Below are 20,964 nucleotides of genomic sequence, written 5' to 3'. Positions count from 1 at the left end.
ATCTGTTCTCTGTAATTGCCAAAAAAGCAAAACAACAACAACAAATCTGAAGCTTTGGCTCTGGTTTGGCTTCTTGTTTTCTCTCTTGATATCCTTATGAGCAAACTGCATGTGCCTCTGAGAGAAAAACACACACTAGTGAGCAGAATGTTGAGTACTGTGATCAAAGTATTATGGTAAAAATTTTTTCGTTTTGTATTATTTTGAAAAGATTGATCTTTTCTAAAATGGACAGTGTATTAGTCTGTTCTTGCACCACTATAAAGAAATACCTGAAATTGGGTAATTTAAAAAGAAGAGAGGTTTAATTGGCTACAGTTCCGCAGGCCCTACAGGAAGCATGGCTGGGGAGGCCTCAGGAAACTTACAATCACCGTCGAAGGTGAAGGGGAAGCAGGCACATCTTACGTGGAGGAGGAAGGGAGTGAAAGAGGAGGTGCTACACACTTTTAAATAACCTGATCTTATGAGAACTCACTATCACGAGAATGGCAAGGGGGAAATCCACCCCCATATCCTCCGACCAGGCCCCTCCTCCAACACTGGGGATTATAATTCCACATGAGATTTGGGCAGAGACACAAATCCAGACCATACCAGGCAATTAAGCTCCAGTTCAAATCCTTACTGTAAACGTGTATTGAGAAAAGGTTAATTTTCAATAATATAAATATATATATAATTTTATGTGTGTATATACATAACACACAAAGTAAACAATGTTGACAGAGATTCTCTGGTTTTAGTATTAGATATGCTTTTAAGTCCCAGTATCTTACACATGTTCCATAATCAGAAAAAAGTTAATTTAAAATAAGAAACTACTCCAATATCCATTACAGGTGCTTAGTAAATGGTAAATAACATATTTATGTCATGATACAGTCAAAGAAGTATATGGTCTTATGCTTTAGAAATAAGATAATCTTATTAGGTATCATATTACTGTATTAAGGCTGAAAGAGCTAAATAAATTAAGAGTCCTCAGAAATAATGGAAAAATGGATAGTGCAATAGAATAATTCCTGGGAATTACTTTGTTTTGGTTGGAAAGAATATACAGTAAGGCAGGGCTTCTGCATGAGTATGCAGTCTGTGCATTACACAATTAGCAAGAACATCTTGAATACATTGTCTGCTTTAGATTGATTATAATCATTTTCTGGCAGATGACAATAAAGTGACTTGAGACACACAGGTGGAGTTTAGCCTGGAAGTAGTGCCACTGTGTGAGCTGGACCACTTAGGACTCTGCCATAAAAGGGGCTTAGAACAGTGTTTCTCAAACCTTCACGTGCATACAATCATCTGGAGAGCTTGTCAAAATGCAAAGTGTGCTTCAGTAGGTTTAGGGTGAGGCCCAAGATTATGCATTTCTGACAAGCCCCTTGGGATGCTAATCCTGCTCGTCCTAGGACCACAGTTAGAGTAGCATGGGTTGGCTGAACTGGGCAAAACCCAGAAAGTGAAGCCTGCCAGCCCAGGATAACTGAATCTTTCAGTTTAATCTGTGCATATAATGGAAAGATAAAGATAAATCTTTTGAATCATCTCCTAAAATGTGACTAAAAGAAAGATGCAGTTTATGAGCTAAGATATTTGGCAGAGAGGTTAAAAATATATTTCTCAAGAAATGGACAAATTCAGAAACAAATGAACTCTGAATATGATCAATGATTTACTGATTCAGGAATTTTCTTTTATAAAGGACAAAAACAGTACAAGAGTTGGTAAATGGGATGTTAATGAAGGCCATTAGAAACAGGAGACTTTATACTTCTTCATTCAGAATACAAAATATTTGTAGCACACATCTCAGAAAGATTTGTTTTCATTACTGGCCAAATAATATGCCTGGTTTAGAGCAAAATAAAATACACACACTTGGAAATACTTAATTAGCTTCAGTAAAACCACTACATGTAAAGGAGGCTGGAGATTTAATACGACAAATAATGTAAAATATATTTGCATTATTTTACAAATGAATTTTCTTTAATAAAGAAATTAATATTAATATCTTTAATATTAAAGAATCAAATATTCTTCAATAAAAATTGAAGGCTTTTATTTGTAAAATAATACAAATATGTGAGCTACCTACTAGTCAGGTGGAAAGGAGCTGCAGCCTAATGCAGTGGGTAAAACAAGGAATTTGGTGTTAATTGCCCTAAAGGCCAGGCTAGGCTTTGCCACCAATGAGACATATAACCTGGGACAAATTCCTTAATTTCTCTGGGCCTCACTTTCCTCAACAGTTTAGTGGGGACACAGTGTGCATGCACTTAAAACAGTACAAAACAATGGAGAAATGCCAGTTTTATTACTAACATATGAGAATTACTTTTGATATTTGTCACATTTGAATCAACAATCTATTTAGTCTTATTCTAAATGTATCTTCAAATAAGGACAGAAAAGAAGCTTCTGAATAGTGTGGAGTTGAGAATGGGGCATAGAGAGAAGAGGAAAGAAGCAGACTAGGCAAACTGAGCTTTGTCAAAGCAAAGTCAGAACTATTAATATGATGGATAAAACCAGGACAATCAAGGTGCATTCATTATCTACTTGTATGTAACAAATCACCACAAACTTAGTGGCTTAAAACAATACTCATTTCTTATCTCACAGTTTCAGTGGGTCATTAATCCAGGCACTGCCAGCCTTAGGGTTACTCACACATCTGTAATCAAGCCATTACTCAGGTCTGGGGTTCCATCTGAAGGCTCAACTGGAGAAGGATACACTTCCAAGCCCATGTGCTGTTGTCAGGATTTGCCTCCCTGAGGGCTAGAGGAACTGACAGGCCCTTTGTCCGTGCTGGCTGTTGGTTGGAAGCCATTCTCAGTTCCTTGCCATGTGGACCACTCCAATATGGCAACATGCTTCATCAAAGCCAGCAAGAGAGAGTCTTCTAGCAAGATGAAAGTTGTAATTTTTTTAACCTCATTGTGGAAGTCACATTCTTTCAATGTTAATTTGTTTGACTGATTAGAAACTAATTAGTCAAGGGGTAAGAATTACATAGGCCATGATTACCAGGAGGTAGGGAACATTGGAGCTATTAGTTACTTACCACAAAAAGAGACTACTTTTAAATCATCAGAAATGCTGTTATCTACCTGGGTTCAAAGCAAATGATGTAAGAGGAATATAGACTACAAAGCCATTAGATCCCCAGAGCATGCATTTAGAGAAAGAATAATGTCAAAAACTACTTTAAAGGAGAAATTTTTGAAAGCAAGAAAAGAAATCCAGTAAGGCTGCCTTCTCCAATAGAGTCTAACCCATCATCAAGATCATGATTCTTGACTAAGAACTGCTGAGAAATGACTACACATAGCTCATGACTAAGAACTGCTGAGAAGTAACTTTTTATTGTAATGTTTTAAACAGTAAGAAAAATGGTATGGTCATGTTGAGTTGCAAGCTATAATTCAGATCTCTGTCTGTCTGTCTATCTATCTATCTATCTATCTACCTATCTATCTATCTATCTAACTTTTTGAGATGGAGTCTTGCTCTGTCACGCAGGCTGAAGTGCTGTGGCACACTGTCGGCTCGCTGCAACCTCCACCTCTTGGGTTCAAGTGATTCTCCTGTCTTAGCTCCCTGAATAGCTGAGATTACAGATACGTGCAACCATACCCAGCTAATTTTTTTTTCTTTTTTTTTTTTTTTTTTTTTTTGCATTTTTAGTAGAGACGGGGTTGTACCATGCTAGCCAGGATGGTCTCAAACTCCTGATCTCAAGTAATCCGTGTTTTTTTTGTTTTTGTTTTGTTTTTTTTTGCATTTTTAGTACATTCGGAGTTTTACCACATTAGCCAGGATGGTCTCAAACTCCTGACCTCAAGTAATCCGCCTGCCTCAGCCTCCCAAACTGCTGGGATTACAGGCATGAGATACCGCGCCTGGCCTAATTCAGATCTTTAAAAGTACATATGTCTATGTTTAAATTGTAACTAAGGAAGAGTGAAGATGTCAGGTAAAACCTGGCAGATTGAACATGTTTATGTCTGCTACTTTTGGAAACCCTAAATGACTGTAAAAACACTCAAGGCGAAAAACGAATCTCAGTAAGAATGACAACAGATGATAGATATCAACACAATTATAGAGAGGAAAAGCATATGCCAAAGCATAACCAGATGAAGATGTCAAAGCAAGCTGAAAGCTGAAAGCTGGCCCAGGAGAGAAGGAAGCAACTCAGAGTCTATCTCATTATCTTTTTGGCGAGGGGTAATAACAACATCTAATGAATGCATGCTATATTCCAGTTACTTTTTAAGTGCCCTACATAAAATAACTTATTTCTTACAACAATACTGTGATGTAGGCATTATTACTACTCCCACTTTACATATGGGCAAGCTGAGGCAAAGTTAAGGAATTTGCCCCAGGTCACATAGCTGGTAAGTGGCAGAGCTGGGTTTAAACTCAGCTGGGAGATATACCTAATGCTAGATGACGAGTTGGTGGGTGCAGCGCACCAGCATGGCACATGTATACATATGTAACTTACCTGCACGTTGCGCACATGTACCATAGAGCCTAAAGTATAATAATAATAAAAAAAAAAAAAAAAAAACACACACACACAAAAAAAAAAAAAAAAAAAAACTCAGCTGGGGTCTGGAGTCTGAGCTCATTATCGCTATGCAATATGCCTTACCTTTACAAAGGAAAGACAGAGTAGAAAGATTAAAATTAGTGATCTTTGATGGAGGCTGGATGTTGTAGAATGCCTGGTGCTATAAAATGTTGGCCAGTTTGTTCAATGAAGTGAACAAGGCAGGGTTGAACTGAACACTGCTGACAAGGTAAAAATAACTTCCAAGGAAAATAAATGAAATATATAAAGAATGAAGTTAACAAATGGTAAAATGAATGTTTTAAGCCAAATAATTCATGTAGAAAAATTGTGAAAGCAGAGTGACATCCCAGAGATTAAACTACTGAGAGAGAAGATATAGCCATAGCCATGATAAAGAGTGGAAGCCAGGAACCAATGTATTGGTCTTCCACCCTGATTGAACACCAGAACCAACTATAATGGTTTAAACGATATATAAGTTCAGGTTTTTCTTGTAGAAACTGATTCCGTAAATTGAGGGCAGAAACTGAATGATTTTTTTCTTAAGGTTAACAGGTGGTTTTAATTTGACAAGGACTAAGGGCTGCTAATACTAGTCCACAGCCCGGAAGCAAGCCACATGTGAAACTGGTATAGCCAAAGCTCAGATGAAGACTAGGGATGGAAAATGTCTAAGAACTGCTGAAGTACAGCAAAAATTCTATTTCTGGAAAACTGTCCTACATAAACATCATATGAAATAGCAGAAATATATATGCAAGAATATTCACTAAAGCATTTTTTGCAACACCAAAAACACTGAAAACATTCTCCACCTCTAGGGGACAGGTTCACTATGGTAATTAAAGTTACAGCCATTCAATGGAAAACCGTGAAATTTAAGGGAATTAAGTGGATCTGATTCTGTTGCTATGAAAACACCTTTAAGATAAATTGTTAAATAAAAAGAAAGCTGCAGAACAGTATTAGCATATGCTTCTGTTTGTATCTACATCAAAAGGAATATCTAGATACACATTCAATACACTATAAAGACTACCTCTGAGTAGGTTGACTGGGAATGACAAGGCAAGGGGCAAAAGGAGATTTTACTCTTTAAGTTATATGCTTTGGTATTTTTTTTTAAACAAATGTATCACTTTTGTAATAAAGGAATGAAAAAATGCATGAAAGGATTTCTGGTTATGTAATTGCATAAATGCCTGGCTCTTAAAATGGGAAATTGAGGGTGTTTTCTACACATTGGGGAACAGAGAGCAAAGTGGAGAAAGTATCATATGTAATATCTATATGGTGACCTTATGTGGAGGTGGAAAGATACAGAAAACTACCCAAGGAGAAGCAAGAGAATCTTAAGAACTCCAGACCTCAACAAAGAAACAAAAATGCAGAAGAATTCACAGGAAAAGAGTTGAGGTATGGTATTTTGAGAAGAAAGATGAAAAAATGATGATGAGACACAATATAGAATTAAGCGATACAGGCAAAAGCTTTTTTACAGCCAAGAACAGAATACACACAAAAAATGCATCACTCTTAGGCATACCCTGTCCCTGGGCAGTGGCCCACCTGTTTAGCTTAGTATGGTGCCTCATCCGTTTCACAGATAGTCTTGCATAGACCATTCTCTGGCGAAAAACAAACAACAACAAAACCCACCTCTTTCTCTTTAGGGTCCAAAGATTCATGTCAGTAGTCCTCCTTCTCAACTCGGTTAAAGAAAATGTGCAAAACATATAGTACAACAGACTCCAAAAACCACAAATTACACTAGAAGTCTAAAGTCATAATTATGCAAATTGCAGTTACAACCTAGAACCAGAATTGTCCTGATAGTCCTATGTCTCCCTCTGTGAAGAAGTCACCATTTCCAGTACGATCTCCCAATGCTCCAGGCAGAAATAAGCATCTATTTCTGGAGGAGCAGGGTGGTATCGTGGAAAGATGATAGGCTCTGGAGGCCCAAGGGACTGCTCTGCCACTTCCTAACGGCATGACCTTGAGCAGCCCACTCTGACCATCTCCTCCCTCATGTGGAAAGCTGAGTAATAATCCTCCCTCCCTCACAAGATAGGAAGAATTATGTGAAAGCACTGACAACTAAAGTGGTGTAATTATTTCTCCTATATTTATTCCTTAAAGATTGATGCAAAACCCGTTTTATTCCTGTCTAAAGTGAGCATGAGGTGATCCTACCAGATCCTTATAAATTCCCTCAATGGCAGATTAACATAAATAATACCAAATCCTATGACGAGGGAGCCGCTTTGCCAGCCTGTTTCAGTCTGACTCACTGCCTCATCCCTTTTGAGAGGACACTTTCTTATTACTTAGCCCCAAATAAAAAGGACTGAAAATAAATATCTAGGTGTAACTATGAGTTGCCACAAAACCTTTTCAGATTTGTCAGCAAACAATAACAAATTGGTGTTCTCCATATATTTTTAGTCTTCCTCCTATTCACTTTTCTAGAAGGCTCTGCTTAACACATGGTCATTATCAATAATCAAAACCAGCACGGACACAGGGTTTTTACCTTTTGTTACATACTTGATGTTTCTCTTTTCCTGACTTGAGATACTTAGGACAATAAGTAACTTGCCCAGGACAACATAGCTGAATGTGTCAAAGGTGGAATTACCCTAAATTGTCAACATTTTCAATCTCCACACAAGGTGCCGTTCTCTATAAAAAATTTGTTTTAATATAAAAATATATATGTTATCTTAAAGGTTCCAATAAAAGAATTGTTCAAGAATACTTTTCTTACTAATCATTGGAATGTCTAAAATACCTACCATTAGCATTATTTTTTAATCTTCAAAAGATCCCTAGACATGTGTCTGAAAGGATTAGAGTAATGACAAGTAACTGAAAGCCACTTAGGACAGAATAAGCTCCTGAAGGAAGAGGCACAGAATGGCTAAGTTTTGACGCAAAGTAGAAGGGAAGAAAATATTCAGGACATGGTCTACTGCTCAGATGGGGAGATTCCAGTGAAGCCGTCTCCAGCAGACCAGAGAGCTGACACAAGGCTGGAAAAGGGCTTGGTACTGGTGCAGAAAGAATTGTTCAAGGAGAGGCAGAGAGCGACTGAGAAGGAGTTAAATGATCCTTGACCTGTTTCCTGTCACTTCCTCTAAAGATGTCTTATTGCATCAAAATTGGTTAAGTGTTATCGCATCAAGATTGCTTAATGTAAGCAAGACCTGAAGCAGAATTTGTCTCTGCATACGTGCTTATTTGTCTGGATAATGGATAAGCTTTGTTTGTTTTATACGTCTTTAAACTCTCCTGCCTGTTGGGGACTCACTAGCAACAGAGCACTCTTGCTGCAGCACACCCTCTGCGGGCAGGTGGGGCAAGGACGCTTAGCTGCAGATACTTCAAAAGGCTGTCAGATGGGCCTCCTGCCTTTCCAGTGTCCAGTCAGGTGTGAGGTCCTGTGGATTCTACATCTGTAATAATATTTTATCACTACAGGTCATTTTGAGCTGTTCTTATACTTCACAGAAACAGAATCAAAGAATGTGTGTTCCTTTGTGAGACTGAGTGACTACCGTCTTCTTGGTGCCGTAACCAGATTCACGCTGGCATTAAAATATGCCCACATATTGGGAAAGCCCTTGGAGTTCTGTTTTGTTTTTTAATAACACTTTTCACTTTTCTCATGTATTATCTTATGGAAGAAGCCACACAGTTACAGTTCCACTTCAGCTCATGAGGAGACCATCTCAGAAGTATAGGGATGACAAAGATCTTCAGCTGCCACTCCATCTCCCGCCTCCCCACCTAGAGCCTATAAGGAGCAGAAGGGCTGAGGAGGCAAAAGGGGGAGAGGATGAGTCTAGACATTTTCAGTGGTGACACACTAAAGCAGTAAGATACGAAAGGCCAGTAGGTTTTAATTTTCCTAATCAAACGGATGGAAAAGTGAGACAAAATATGTGAAAACAATTGTTGGTTGCTTGGCAGTTGTTAGAGGAGCAAGAGAAAAATATGGGCAGAACGGGGCAGGTCTAGGCACTGGAACCAAGGCCTGTTACTCAAAACAGAGGGAAACTTGAAAGATCAGGCCATGGTCCCAATGGCCAGGAATGAAAAAGGCTGTCGTGAGAGGGACTTTTCTCAGGCCAAGGCATAGTATTCCTGATTCCTTTAACTCCATCTCAGTCTTCACATCTAAGTGATTTTGGTGTTCATGTGTTTTACCACAATTTCTTGGCATTGTTTTTTATTAGTAACCTTTATATTGTGCTTTTATCTTGTACTTGTATCTGCGAGTAAAATAATGAAGCACAAGTAAAGGCAATACCTGAGTAACGGGGGCAACCTCCAGTCCAACTTGCCACTCCCCCATCCCTGCAATGAGAGGCTTCCAAAAGATGCTTTTTGATAAGAAGTCTTACTTTCTATGAATTTCAAATTATTCACTTTATCTTTTATGTCCATTGATTTGTATATACTCTCAAATTGTTTTGTTTTTTTGAGAAGGAGTCTCGCTCTGTCGCCTAGGCTGGAGTGCAATGGCGCAATCTCGGCTTACTGCTACCTCCGCCTCCCGGGTTCAAGTGATTCTCCTGTCTCAGCCTCCCGAGTAGCTGGGATTACAGGTGCCCGCCACCATGCCCGGCTAATTTTTTGTATTTTTAGTACAGACAGGGTTTCACCGTGTTAGCAGGATGGTCTGGATCTCCTGACCTTGTGATCCACCCGCCTCAGCCTCCTAAAGTGCTGGGATTACATGCGTGAGCCACCACGCCTGGCCATATGCTCTCAAATTGTTGCCTAAGCTGGTTGTTACTTCCTCCCATATATTTATCCAGTTGTTTCAGTACTGTTCATTGAAAAGACTTTACTTTCCCTGTTGAATTACCTTGAAACTTCCATAACAAATCAATTGACAGTATATGTGTAGATATATTTCTGGTTGCTTTATTTTGTCCCATTGATCTATTTCTCTATCCTTAGGCCAATTAACACTGTATTAAGTCCTGTAACTTTAGAGTAATTTTTGAAATTTCATAGTATAAATCCTCTAGCTTTGTTCTTTTAAAACACTGACTTAGCTAGTTTGCATCTTTTATTTTCTATATAAATTTTAGACTAAACTTGTAAATTACTAAAAGAAAAGCCTGCTGGGGTTTTGATTACAATTGCAATGGTTCTACAGAACAATTTGAAGAGAACTTACACCACTTAATTCATGAACATCATGTGTTTCTCTATTTAGGTTTCCTTTATATTCTCTTAACAATATATTCTAGTTGTCAGTGTAGATTTCTTGCACATTTTTAAATGAATCTACTTGCATGTATTTAGTGCTTTTAGGTACTACTGTAAATGTAATTTTAAAATATTCATTTTCCAGTTGTTTGCTACTGTATGTAGGAATATCCTAGAACCCTGACAAATTCACTTATTAGTTCTAACACTGAAGATTTCTTCAGGTTTTTTAATGTACCCAATTATGTTGTATGTATATTTTTAAAATATTTTAATGCTTCCCATCTAATTTGTAGCTTTTTATTTCTTTCTCTTGCCTATTGCACTAGCCAAGACCTCCAGTATGATGTTTAATGAAAATAGTTTAAAAAGATATCCAGGCCTTGTTCCTGATGTTAAAGAAAAGTGTACATTCTTTCATATTAAGTATGATTTTAGATAGGTACCCTGTATTATACTGAGAAAGAGCCCTTTTTTTCCTTTTTACTGGGAGTCTTTAATCATAGATGGATGTTGAATTTTATCAAATGCTTTTTTCTGCATCTGTTGAGATGATGATATAAATTTTATCTTTATTCTGTGATAAATTTATTTAAAAAATATATTAATCTTGAATTGCTGAGATAAACACCACTTGGCCACAACGTATTATCATTTATATATGTATATTTATTATATATATATTATATATATAATTGGATCTCTCTATATGTATCTATATATGTAGATCCAATTTTCTAATACTTTGTTAAGGAATTTTGATTCTATGTTCATAAGGGGTATTGTTTGTCATGTTCTTTTCTAATTATATCTTGGTCAGGTTTTAGGGTCAGTATGGTAGTATGAGCTGATATCAGGATATTGGAACAATATGAATTGGGGGGTATTTCCTTTTCCTCTATTTTCTGAAAGAGTTAAGATTGAGACTATTCCATTCTTAAATGTGTAATAGAAGTAGCTAAAGATATCTTTGTCTATAGCTTTATTTCTGAGAAGTCTTTTTATTATAAATTTATTTATATGAAAATGTGTATTAAAATTTCCCATCTCTTCTGTCAATTTTAGTAAGTTGTATTTTTCAAAAAAAATTGTCCATTTCATCCAAGTTGTGGACTTTGTTGGCATCAAGTTTTATTGTAATACTAGCTTATTATCCTTTTAATCTCTGCAGGATCTTTAGCAATATTTTCTTTTTCATTCCTGATACTGGTAATTTGTGTATTCCATTTTTTTCTTGATCAGCCTTGACAGAGGTTTATCAACTTTATGACTTAAAAAATAACAGCTTTTGGGTTTAATTTTCTCTATTATATGTCTGATTTCAAGTAGATTCTTACTTTATTTTTTCCTTTATTCTACTTGTTTGGGGTTTGATTTGTTCTTTCTCCAGATGCATAGGGTAGAATCATAATTCACATTTTTTCTAATGTTAGCATTTAATTCTGTAAAGTTCCCTATAAACACTGCTTTGGCTGTATCCTACTAATTTTGATATCTCACATTTTCACTGTCATTCCATTTGAAATATTTCTAATTTCCATTTTCTTGTTTTACGTGCTAATTAAAAATCGTTTAATTTCCAAATATTCGGGGCTTTTAAGTTAACATATTATTGATTACTAATTTGATTCAAATTGAAGTCATAGGATATTCTTTTTTTAATCTCCATTTGAAAAAGTTTATAAGGATTCATTTTATGGTATACCATATGGTTATCTTGGTGAGCATTTCATACGTACTTTCAAAAAATGTGTAGTTTTGTGTATATCAATTAGTTCATCTTTTTAAGTCTATACCACTTGTACAGTTTTGTTATTTATCATTATTATTTTGCACAAAGGTGTAAAAATCTCTGACTTGACTGTGAATTCATCTATCCTTTTAGCTCTGTCTTATCTCTTCCTTTATGCATTTTGATGTTCTATTATTACGTGCATATATGTTTAGAATTGTCATGGCTTCCTGATGAATTGAGTTTTATCACTATGATAACATGTCCTTCTTTTTTTCTGTTAATATCTCCTTTCTTGAAGCCTATTTTGTCTGATATTAATATAACCATTCCAATTTTCTTATGACTGTATCTTTTGCAATCATGTTACTTTTATCTTATCTATACATTGTACAGCATATAGCTGGGGCTTGTTTTTTTGCCAGTCTGGTAATCTTTGCCCAATTGCTTCCCAGCCTGTGAGTGGGCTTCCAAAGCCCTGAGTCTCTCTGCAAGCCAGTCCACCAATCTTACTTTACTGGGGTTGTTTCTTGATTGTCTGGCATCTGTGGACCAGCTCTGCCTATGTAACTCAGCAAATTTCTCTGCCATCCAGTGGGCTGCAAACATACCTTCTGCAACAAGGTCTGAACCCCAGCTTTACAGAGGAAGCCTCTTTCCAAGTTTATCCTTTCTTGAGCATGCTTCTTCAGCCTCATGATATTATTGAGTTCTCTTTGCATGCTTCTTCAGCCTTATGATATTATTGAGTTCTCTTTATATCTTTACAGTTATTGCCCTATCATAGTTTTAACAACTCTTTACATAAACTGCCACTATCCAAATTACTGTATAGTTTCTGTTTCCTGATTGGATCCAGATGAGTACATCTGCCTCCTGTGGCCCCCTCCTTTTCATAATTTACCCCCTCAATTTCCAGCTTCTCTAGCAGGATTAAACTCTATCCTCTGACATCTCAAGACAAACAGATTGCAGCTTTTTGCTTAAGTGCTAGTCTTCACACACTACATAAACTGGGAGCGCCCTCTGCAAAAGAGTAGGTAATGTAGCCCCCTACCTAGTGCAGTTCCCTTATTAAAGGATTAAATCCCTTCTAGTTTCTGCCTGCTTTTGACAGTTTTTCAGTTCTTTCAAATAATTGTGTTTTTATATATTTTCCAGAGTTGTATCTGCTGGAAGGTCAATTCAACATAACTGCTCAGTGATTAGAACCAGAATTGCTATGACTATTTTTTTTTTTTTTTTTTAAAGACAAAATTGGACTGTCGCCCAGGCTGGAGTGCAGTGGTGACGATCTTGGCTCACTACAACCTCTGCCTCCCAGGTTCAAGCAACTCTCCTGCCTCAGCCTCCCGAGTAGCTAGGTTTACAGGCACATGCCACCACACCTGGCTAATCTTTGTATTTTAGTAGAGACGGGGTTTCATCATGTTGGCCAGGCTGGTCTCGAACTCCTGACCTCAGGTGATCCACCCACTTCAGCCTCCCAAAGTGCTGGGATTACAGAAGAGAGCCACCGTGCCTGGCCCTACTATGACTTTTATAAATAGCTTTATTGTAGTGTAATTCATATATCATTCATTCATTTGAAGTATAGTCACAGAGTTGTACAACAATTACCACAATCAATTTTTGAACATTTCCCCACCTCAAAAATGAACCCCATAATGATTAGCAGTCATTCCCCATTCTTCCCCTGCCACAGGCAGCCACTGACTAGTCTCCTTTCTGTCTCTATAAATGTGCTAATTCTGGACAATTCAAGTAATGGAATCGTGCAATCCATGGTCTTCTTTGATTGCTTTTTTTGATTTAGCACAATGTTTTCAAAGTTCATCCATACAATGTAGAGTACCATACAATGTATACTACTGATATACTGTAGCATGTATCACTACTTCTTTCCTTTTTATTAATAATATTCCACTGTATAGATATAATACATTGTGTTTATCCATTCATCAGTTAATGAACATGTGAATTGCTTCCACTTTTGAGCTATTATGAATTATGTAGCTACGAAGATTCATGTACAAGTGTTTTTGTGGACATATGCTTTCATTTCCCTTGGTTATATACTTAGGAATGGAATTGCTGAGTCATATGGTAACTCTGCTTAACATTTTGAGAAAATTTTCAACTGTTTTAGAGAGTGACTGCACCATTTTACATTCCTACCAGCAATGGATGATGTTTCCAATTTCTCTATCTCCTTGCCAACACTCATTGCCTATCTTTTTTATTATAGCCATCCTTGTGGGTGTAAAGTGTTATCACATTGTGGTTTTGATTTGCATTTCCCTAATGAGAAATGATGCTGATAATCTTTTCCTATGCTTATTGGCTATCTGTATATATTCTCTGGAGAACTGTCTATTCAGATCCTTTGCCTATTTTTTAGTTGGGTGAATTGTCTTTATATTATTGAGTTGTAATATTCTGGATATAAGTCCCTTATCAGACATATGATATACAAATATTGTCTCTTATTCTGTGTGCTTTCTTTTAACTTTCTTGGTAGTATAACTTGCAATATAGTTTTTGACTTTGATAAAGTTCAACTATGTATTTCATCTTTTGTCACTTGTGATTTTGGTGTCATATCTAAGAAACCATTGCTTACCCCAAGGTCATAAAAATTTATATCTATGTTTCCTTCTAAAAGTTCTACAGTTTTGGCTCTTCCATTTAGGACTCTGAGCTGTTTTGAGTTAATTTTTATATGTGGTATGAGCTAGGGATCCAACTCATTATTCTGCTTATGGATATCCAGTTCTTCTAGCATCATTTATTCAAAAGACTATTCTTTCCCCATTGAACATTCTTCACACACTTATCAATTGACCATAAATGGAAAGGTTTATTTTGGAACTCTCTGAATTTTATTCCATCCATCTTCATGTCTGTCTTATCTCAGTACCACATTATTTTGATCAGCACAGCTTTGTAGTAAGTTTGGTGGAAGTAAGGGAGTATGAGTCTTCCGATTTTTTTTCTGCTTTTTGAAATTATTTTAGATATTCTGGGCCTCTTGCATGTCTATATACATTTTAGAACGAGCTTGGAAATTTTAACAAAAAGATAGTTGGGTTTTCATAGGCTTGCATTGGATCTGTGGATCAATCTGGGGAGTACTGCTAACCTATTCAGTTTTCTAATCCATGAGTTCCATTTATGTAGTTCTTGAATGCCTTTTAATGATGTTTTGTAGTTTTCATTGTATAGTTTTGCACTTCTTTTATTAGATTTGTAAATATTTTATTCTTTTTCTAGTGGAATTGTTTTATTAATTTCATTTTAGGATTATTCATTGCTAGTATAAGAAAATAAAATTGCTTTTATATTCTGATCTTGTATTCTGCAACTTTGCTGAACTTATTAGTTCTAAAGATCTTTTTTGTGCATTCCTTAGAGTCTTCTCTCTATAAGATCATTTCATCTGCAAATAGAGACAGTTTTACTTCTTCCTTTCTAAAGTAAAAGCCTTTTTTTCTTCTTCTTCATTTTCTTGCCTAATTGCTGTGGCTAGAATCTCCAGCACAATGTTGAATAGAAGTTGTAACAGTATAAATCATTGTGTTGTTCCTGATCTTAGATGTCTGCTAGGTCTAGTTGGTTTATACTGTTTCCTTGTTGATCTTCTGTTTAGGTTGTTCTATTCATTACAAAAAGTAGGGTACCAAAGTCTCCAAATATTTTGCTTAAATTGTTTATTTCTCAGCTACACAGCTTTCTGTAGCAGAAAAACGTATTAGAATTTGAGGAGTCCACCTACTGACCAAAACCTATGTCTGATTTTTCAGGCCCAACCACAGGCAATTATAAAAACTTTATCTGGCAAACCTTTTAGGGGAACTCTGTCCTCCCCACTTGGTGCACAGTCTTGATGCACTGCAGTTGCTAGAGGGGGCTGCAGTCAAGGACTCAGGCTCCCTGGCTAGCCACGCTCTTACTCATGTCTGCATTCCTAGCAGAGCTGTCTCCATCCAAGCCATCCAAGAGTTCTTCCACACAGAGGACCTTAAAGATGTTTTCTTCACTCTGACTTAGTACTCTTCCATTTCTAGCCCTTCTCCCAACCCCTGGATCCACAGGACTTCAGGAGCCTTTTGTTCAGGCCTCCCACTGCAGTGAGACATTCCCCATGCCTGTGTTGACCCATCTGACCCTTGTGCATGGTGCCGTCCCATGGGGAAAAATGGAACAGCAGGGAAGACAGCACTTTCTTCAGTTCAGCCTCTTGCTTATACTAAGCGATTAAGGGCTTGACTGTTTCTTCCATTTCGGCTTGTTGCCTTAACCAGTTATACTGACATCTAGCAGCTCAGCTTCTCCAGTTCAGCTCAGCTCTTGAAAGTACTTTTAAATACAATTTTACTTTTTTTCAGTTTAAAAAAATATAGAAATTGATATTAATATAACCTTGCCATCTGCACACCACACAAATTAATACGTGTATATATTTTGTTATAATCGCTGTGGCTCTTTAAAAAACTGAAAACTTTACCCATATTAAGGAGAAGCTTCCTAATTCCCCTTCACAGTCCCATGTCTCCTACTTTCTCTAGAGGCAAGCACTAAAAAGTCTGACATAAAGCCATCCAGTACATGTTTTCTATGTTTGTTCCATTTATATGTATCCATAAATAATATACAAGCGTATTTTGTGAGTTTTCAAACTTGTATGTAAGTAGTCAATTGTGTTTCAGCCTTCTGCAACTCACAGGTCTGTCTTTATAGTGAATTAAATTAAATAAATGCAATTTCCTTCAAGGCAAAGTCAAATCCAGATCCCTTTTCTCATTAGTCATTTCCCCCCAACATCTATATCTCATTACCAAAGCCAAAGAGAATTTGATGGAAGTTGGCATTGCCATCAACAGGGTTACAAGGGATAAGGAGGCCATGACTCTGTTGGAATATCTCTCTTTATAAAAAAGTAAGCCTACAATTTCCTTGAAAACAGGACTCAAATGGATGTCCAGAGCTTTTTAAAAGCAGGTGATTTATTACATTCCCTGACCATGCCAAGCACTGGAGGGTAACAGGGTTAACAGGAACTAGTTGAAAATGTGGATTTAAATATTTTGGGGAATTTCTCTAAAACTGCCAAGAAATGACAGAGGTGAGAAGAGCTGTTGAGAATACCTATGTCAATACTCTTAACTTACATAGTAAGAAGCTGAGACCCCAAAAGACTAAGTGACTTGTGCTAGGTCACACAACTGGCTACACCAGAACTATAACTCAGTTCTGATCCCTTGTTCTCTGCTTTTTACACCAATTACTGGTTATTAAACTGGCCTCTGTGGAGACATCTCAGTGGTTATTTATGACAGTCAGAAGATCAAGTAAGTGAGTTTCTGGGCCCTTATCTCCTTTCATCCAGAGTGCCTGAACTCTGAATAATTATCATCTTCTTATTGTCTATGTAGGATTCAATGACTATTCCTTCAATACCTTTTGGCAGCAGTTTTCATATAAAGTAATATTTGTAGGATTTTTTTCTGCCATTGCTTTCACACCATCAGCAAGATAACATTCTACTAAAGTCATTTGATGTGTGCTGCATTAGCATGGCCCATGTGCAAGGATGACACACAAATTCATGAAGCATTCCATGTTTTTCTGACCAGCAGCTCTTGCGCCCCAGATCTTCCCTCTGACACAGTCTACCAAATGAGAAGAAACCAGAAAAACAATTCTGGTAATATGACAATACAGGGTTCTTTAATGTCCCCAAAAGATCACACTAGCTCACCAGCAATGGATCCAAACCAAGAAGAAATCTCTAAGTTGCCAGAAAAAGAATTCAGGAGGTCAACTATTCAGCTAATCAAGGAGGCACCAGATAAAGGTGAAGTCAAACTTAAATAAAAAATATGATACAAGTTAGGAAGGAAAAAATTTTCAGTGAAATAGATAACATAAACTAAAAACAATCACAATTTCTAAAAATGAAGGACATACTTAGCGAAATGCAAAATGCACTGGAAAGTCTCAGCTATAGTATCGAACAAGTAGAAGAAAGAACTTGAGAGCTCAAAGACAAGGCTTTTGTATTAATCAACAAAGACAAAGAAAAATTTTTTTTAAAAATGAACAAAGCCTCCAAGAAGTTTGGGATTATGTTAAATGACCAAAGCTAAGAATAATTGGTGTTCCTGAGGAAGAAAAGTTTGGAAAACATATTTGAGGGAATAATTGAGGAAAACTTCCCCGGCCTTGTTAGAGATCTAGACATTCAAATACAAGAAGCTCAAAGAACACCTGAGAAATTTATCACAAAAAGATCATCACCTAGGCACATAGTCATTAGGTTATTTAAAGTCAAGATGAAGGAAAAAATCTTAAGAGCTATGAAGTAAAAGCACCAGGTAACATATAAAGGAAAACCTATCAAATTAACAGCAGATTTATCAGCAGAAACCCTACAAGCTAGAAAGGATTGGGGTCCCATTTTTAGCCTCCTTAAACAAAACAGTTATCAGCCAAGAATTTTGTATCCAGCAAAACAAAGCTTCATAAATGAAGGAAAGAAACAGTCTTTTACAGACAAACAAATGCTAAGAGAATTCACTACCAAGCCAGCACTACAAGAACTGCTAAAAGGAGCTCTAAATCTTGAAATAAATCCTTGAAATATACCAAAATAGAACCTCCTTAAAGCATAAATCTCACAGGGCCTATATAACAATAACACAATGAAAAAGAAGGTTTTCAGGCAACAAACAGCACGATGAATAAAACAGTACTTCACATCTCAATATCTCAATACTAACATTGAATGTAAATGGCATAAATGCTCCACTAAAAAGAATGGCTGTCTTCAAGAGACTCATGAGACTCACCTAACATATAGGACTTACATAAACTTAAGGTAAAGGGCATGGAAAAAAGATATTCCATGCAAATGGACACCAAAAGTGAGCAGGAGTAGCTACTCTTATTTCAGACAAAACAAACTTTAAAACAACAGCAGTTAAAGACAGAGGGACATTATATAATGATTCAAAAAGTGTCCAACGGGAAAATATCAATCTTAAATATGTATGCACCTAACACTGGAGCTCCCAAATGTATAAAACAATACTAGATCTAAGAAATGAGATAGACTGCAACACAATAGTGGGAGACTTTAATACTCCACTGACAGCACTTAGGTCATCGAGACAGTCAACAAAGAAACAATGGATTTAAACCGTACCTTAGAACAAATGGACTTAACAGATATGTTTAGAACATTGTACCTGACAACTGCAGAACATACATTCTATTCATCAGCACATGGAACATTCTCCAAGACAGACCATATGATAGGACACAAAACAAGTCTCAATAAATTTTAAAAAACTGAAATTATATCAAATACTCTCTCCGACCACAGTAGAATAATATTGGAAATCAACTCCGAAAAGAACCCCCAAAGCCATGCAAATACATAGAAATTAAATAATCTGCTACTGAATGATCATTGGGTCAACAATGAAATCAAAATGAAAACTTTAAAATTCTTTGAACTGAAGGATAATAGTGACACAACCTATCAAATCCTCTGGGATACAGCAAAAGCAATGTTAAGAGAAAAGTTCATAGCATTAAATGCCTACATCAAAAAGTCTGAAGGAGCACAAATAGGCAATTTAAGGTCACACCTCACAGAACTGAAGAAAAGGGAACAATCCAAACCCAAACTCAGCAGAAGAAAAGAAACAACGAATATCAGAGCAGAGCTAAATAAAATTGAACCAAAAAAAAAAAAAAGATAAATGAAACAAAAAACTGGTTCTTTGAAAAGATAAATAAAATTGATAGACTGTTAGTGAGATTAACCAAAAAAACAAGAGAGAAAATCCAAATAAGCTCAATTAGAAATAAAAGATATTACAACTGATAACACAGAAATACAAAAGATCATTCAAGGCTACTATGAATGCACAAAAACTAGAAAATCTACAGGAGATGGATAAATTCCTGGAAATATACAATTCTCCTAGACTAATCCAGGAAGAAATAGAAACTCTGAACAGACCAATAGCAAGCAGCGAGACTGAAATTATAATAAAAAAAATTGCCAACAACAAAAAAATCGGGACCAGATGAATTCACAGCTGAATTCTATCAGACATTCAAAGAAGAATTGGTACCAATTGATCCTATTGACACTATTCCAAAAGATAAAGAGGGAATCCTCCCTAAGTCATTCTATGAAGCCAATATCAGCCTAATTCCAAAACCAGGAAATAGCATAACAAAAAAAGAGAACTACAGACAAATATCCCTGATGAACACAGATGTAAAAATTCTTAATAAAATACTAGCTAACTGAATCCAACAGCATAACAAAAAGATAATCCACCATGATCAAGTGGGTTTCATACCAGGGATGCAGAAATGGTTTAATATCCACAAGTCAGTAAATGTGATATAGCACATAAACATTATTAAAAGCAAAAATCACATGATCATCTCAATAGACACAGAAAAAGCATTTGACAAAATCCAGCATTCCTTTATGATTAAAACTCTCAGCAAAATCAGTACAGAAGGGACATACCTTAAGGTAATAAAAGCTGTCTATGACAAACCCACAGCCAACATTATACCGAACAGGGAAAAGTTGAAAGCATTCCCCCTGAGAACTGGAACACAAGACAAGGCTGACCACTTTCACCACTTCTATTCAACATAGTATTGGAAGTCCTAGCCAGAGCAGAGAAGAGAAGGAAATAAAGGGCATCAAAATTCATAAAGAAGAAGTCAAATTGTTGCTGTTTGCTGATGATATGATAGTATACAAAGAAAACCCTAAAGACTCATCCAAAAAGCTCCTCGAGCTGGTAAATTAATTCGGCAAAGTTTCAGGATACAAAATTAATGTATACAAACCAGTGGCTCTGCTATATTCCAACAGTGACCAAGCAGAGAATTAAATCAAGAATTCAATTCCTTTATGATAGCTGCAAAAAAATAAAATACCTAGGAATATACCTAATCAAGAAGGTAAAAGCCCTCTACAAGGAAAACCACAAAACACTGATGAAAAAAATTATAGACAACACAAACAAACGGAAACACATCCATGCTCATGGATTGGTGGAATCAATATTGTGAAAATGACCATCCTGCCAAAAGCGATCTACAAATTCAATACAATTCTCATAAAATACCACCATCTTTCTTCACAGAACTAGAAAAAATCCTAAAATTCATATGGAACCAAAAAAAGAGCCCACATAACCAAAGCAAGACTAAGCAAAGAGAACAAATATGGAGGCATCACAATATCCGACTTCAAACTATACTGTAAGGCCATAATCACCAAAACAACATGGTACTGGTATAAAAATAGGCACATAGACCAATGAAACAGAATAGAGAACCCAGAAATAAAGCCAAATACTTACAG

At 36.4% G+C, this 20,964-nt stretch overlaps 1 protein-coding gene and 1 pseudogene across 1 annotated transcript in view; one reads left to right on the top strand and one right to left on the bottom strand.

Moving 5' to 3' along the window:
- GPR158 (G protein-coupled receptor 158) overlaps positions 1-20,964 on the bottom strand; it is a 428,093-nt gene that overhangs the window by 66,870 nt on the left and 340,259 nt on the right. The window lies entirely within an intron of this gene.
- Positions 17,125-17,183, top strand: LOC129006983 (U6 spliceosomal RNA; annotated as a pseudogene).

The sequence above is a fragment of the Pongo pygmaeus genome, chromosome 8 (assembly GCF_028885625.2).
Source record: "Pongo pygmaeus isolate AG05252 chromosome 8, NHGRI_mPonPyg2-v2.0_pri, whole genome shotgun sequence".
Lineage (NCBI taxonomy): Eukaryota > Metazoa > Chordata > Mammalia > Primates > Hominidae > Pongo > Pongo pygmaeus.
The sequence above is the reverse complement of the archived record's forward strand: the minus strand, read 5'-3'. Positions and strand labels throughout refer to the sequence as shown.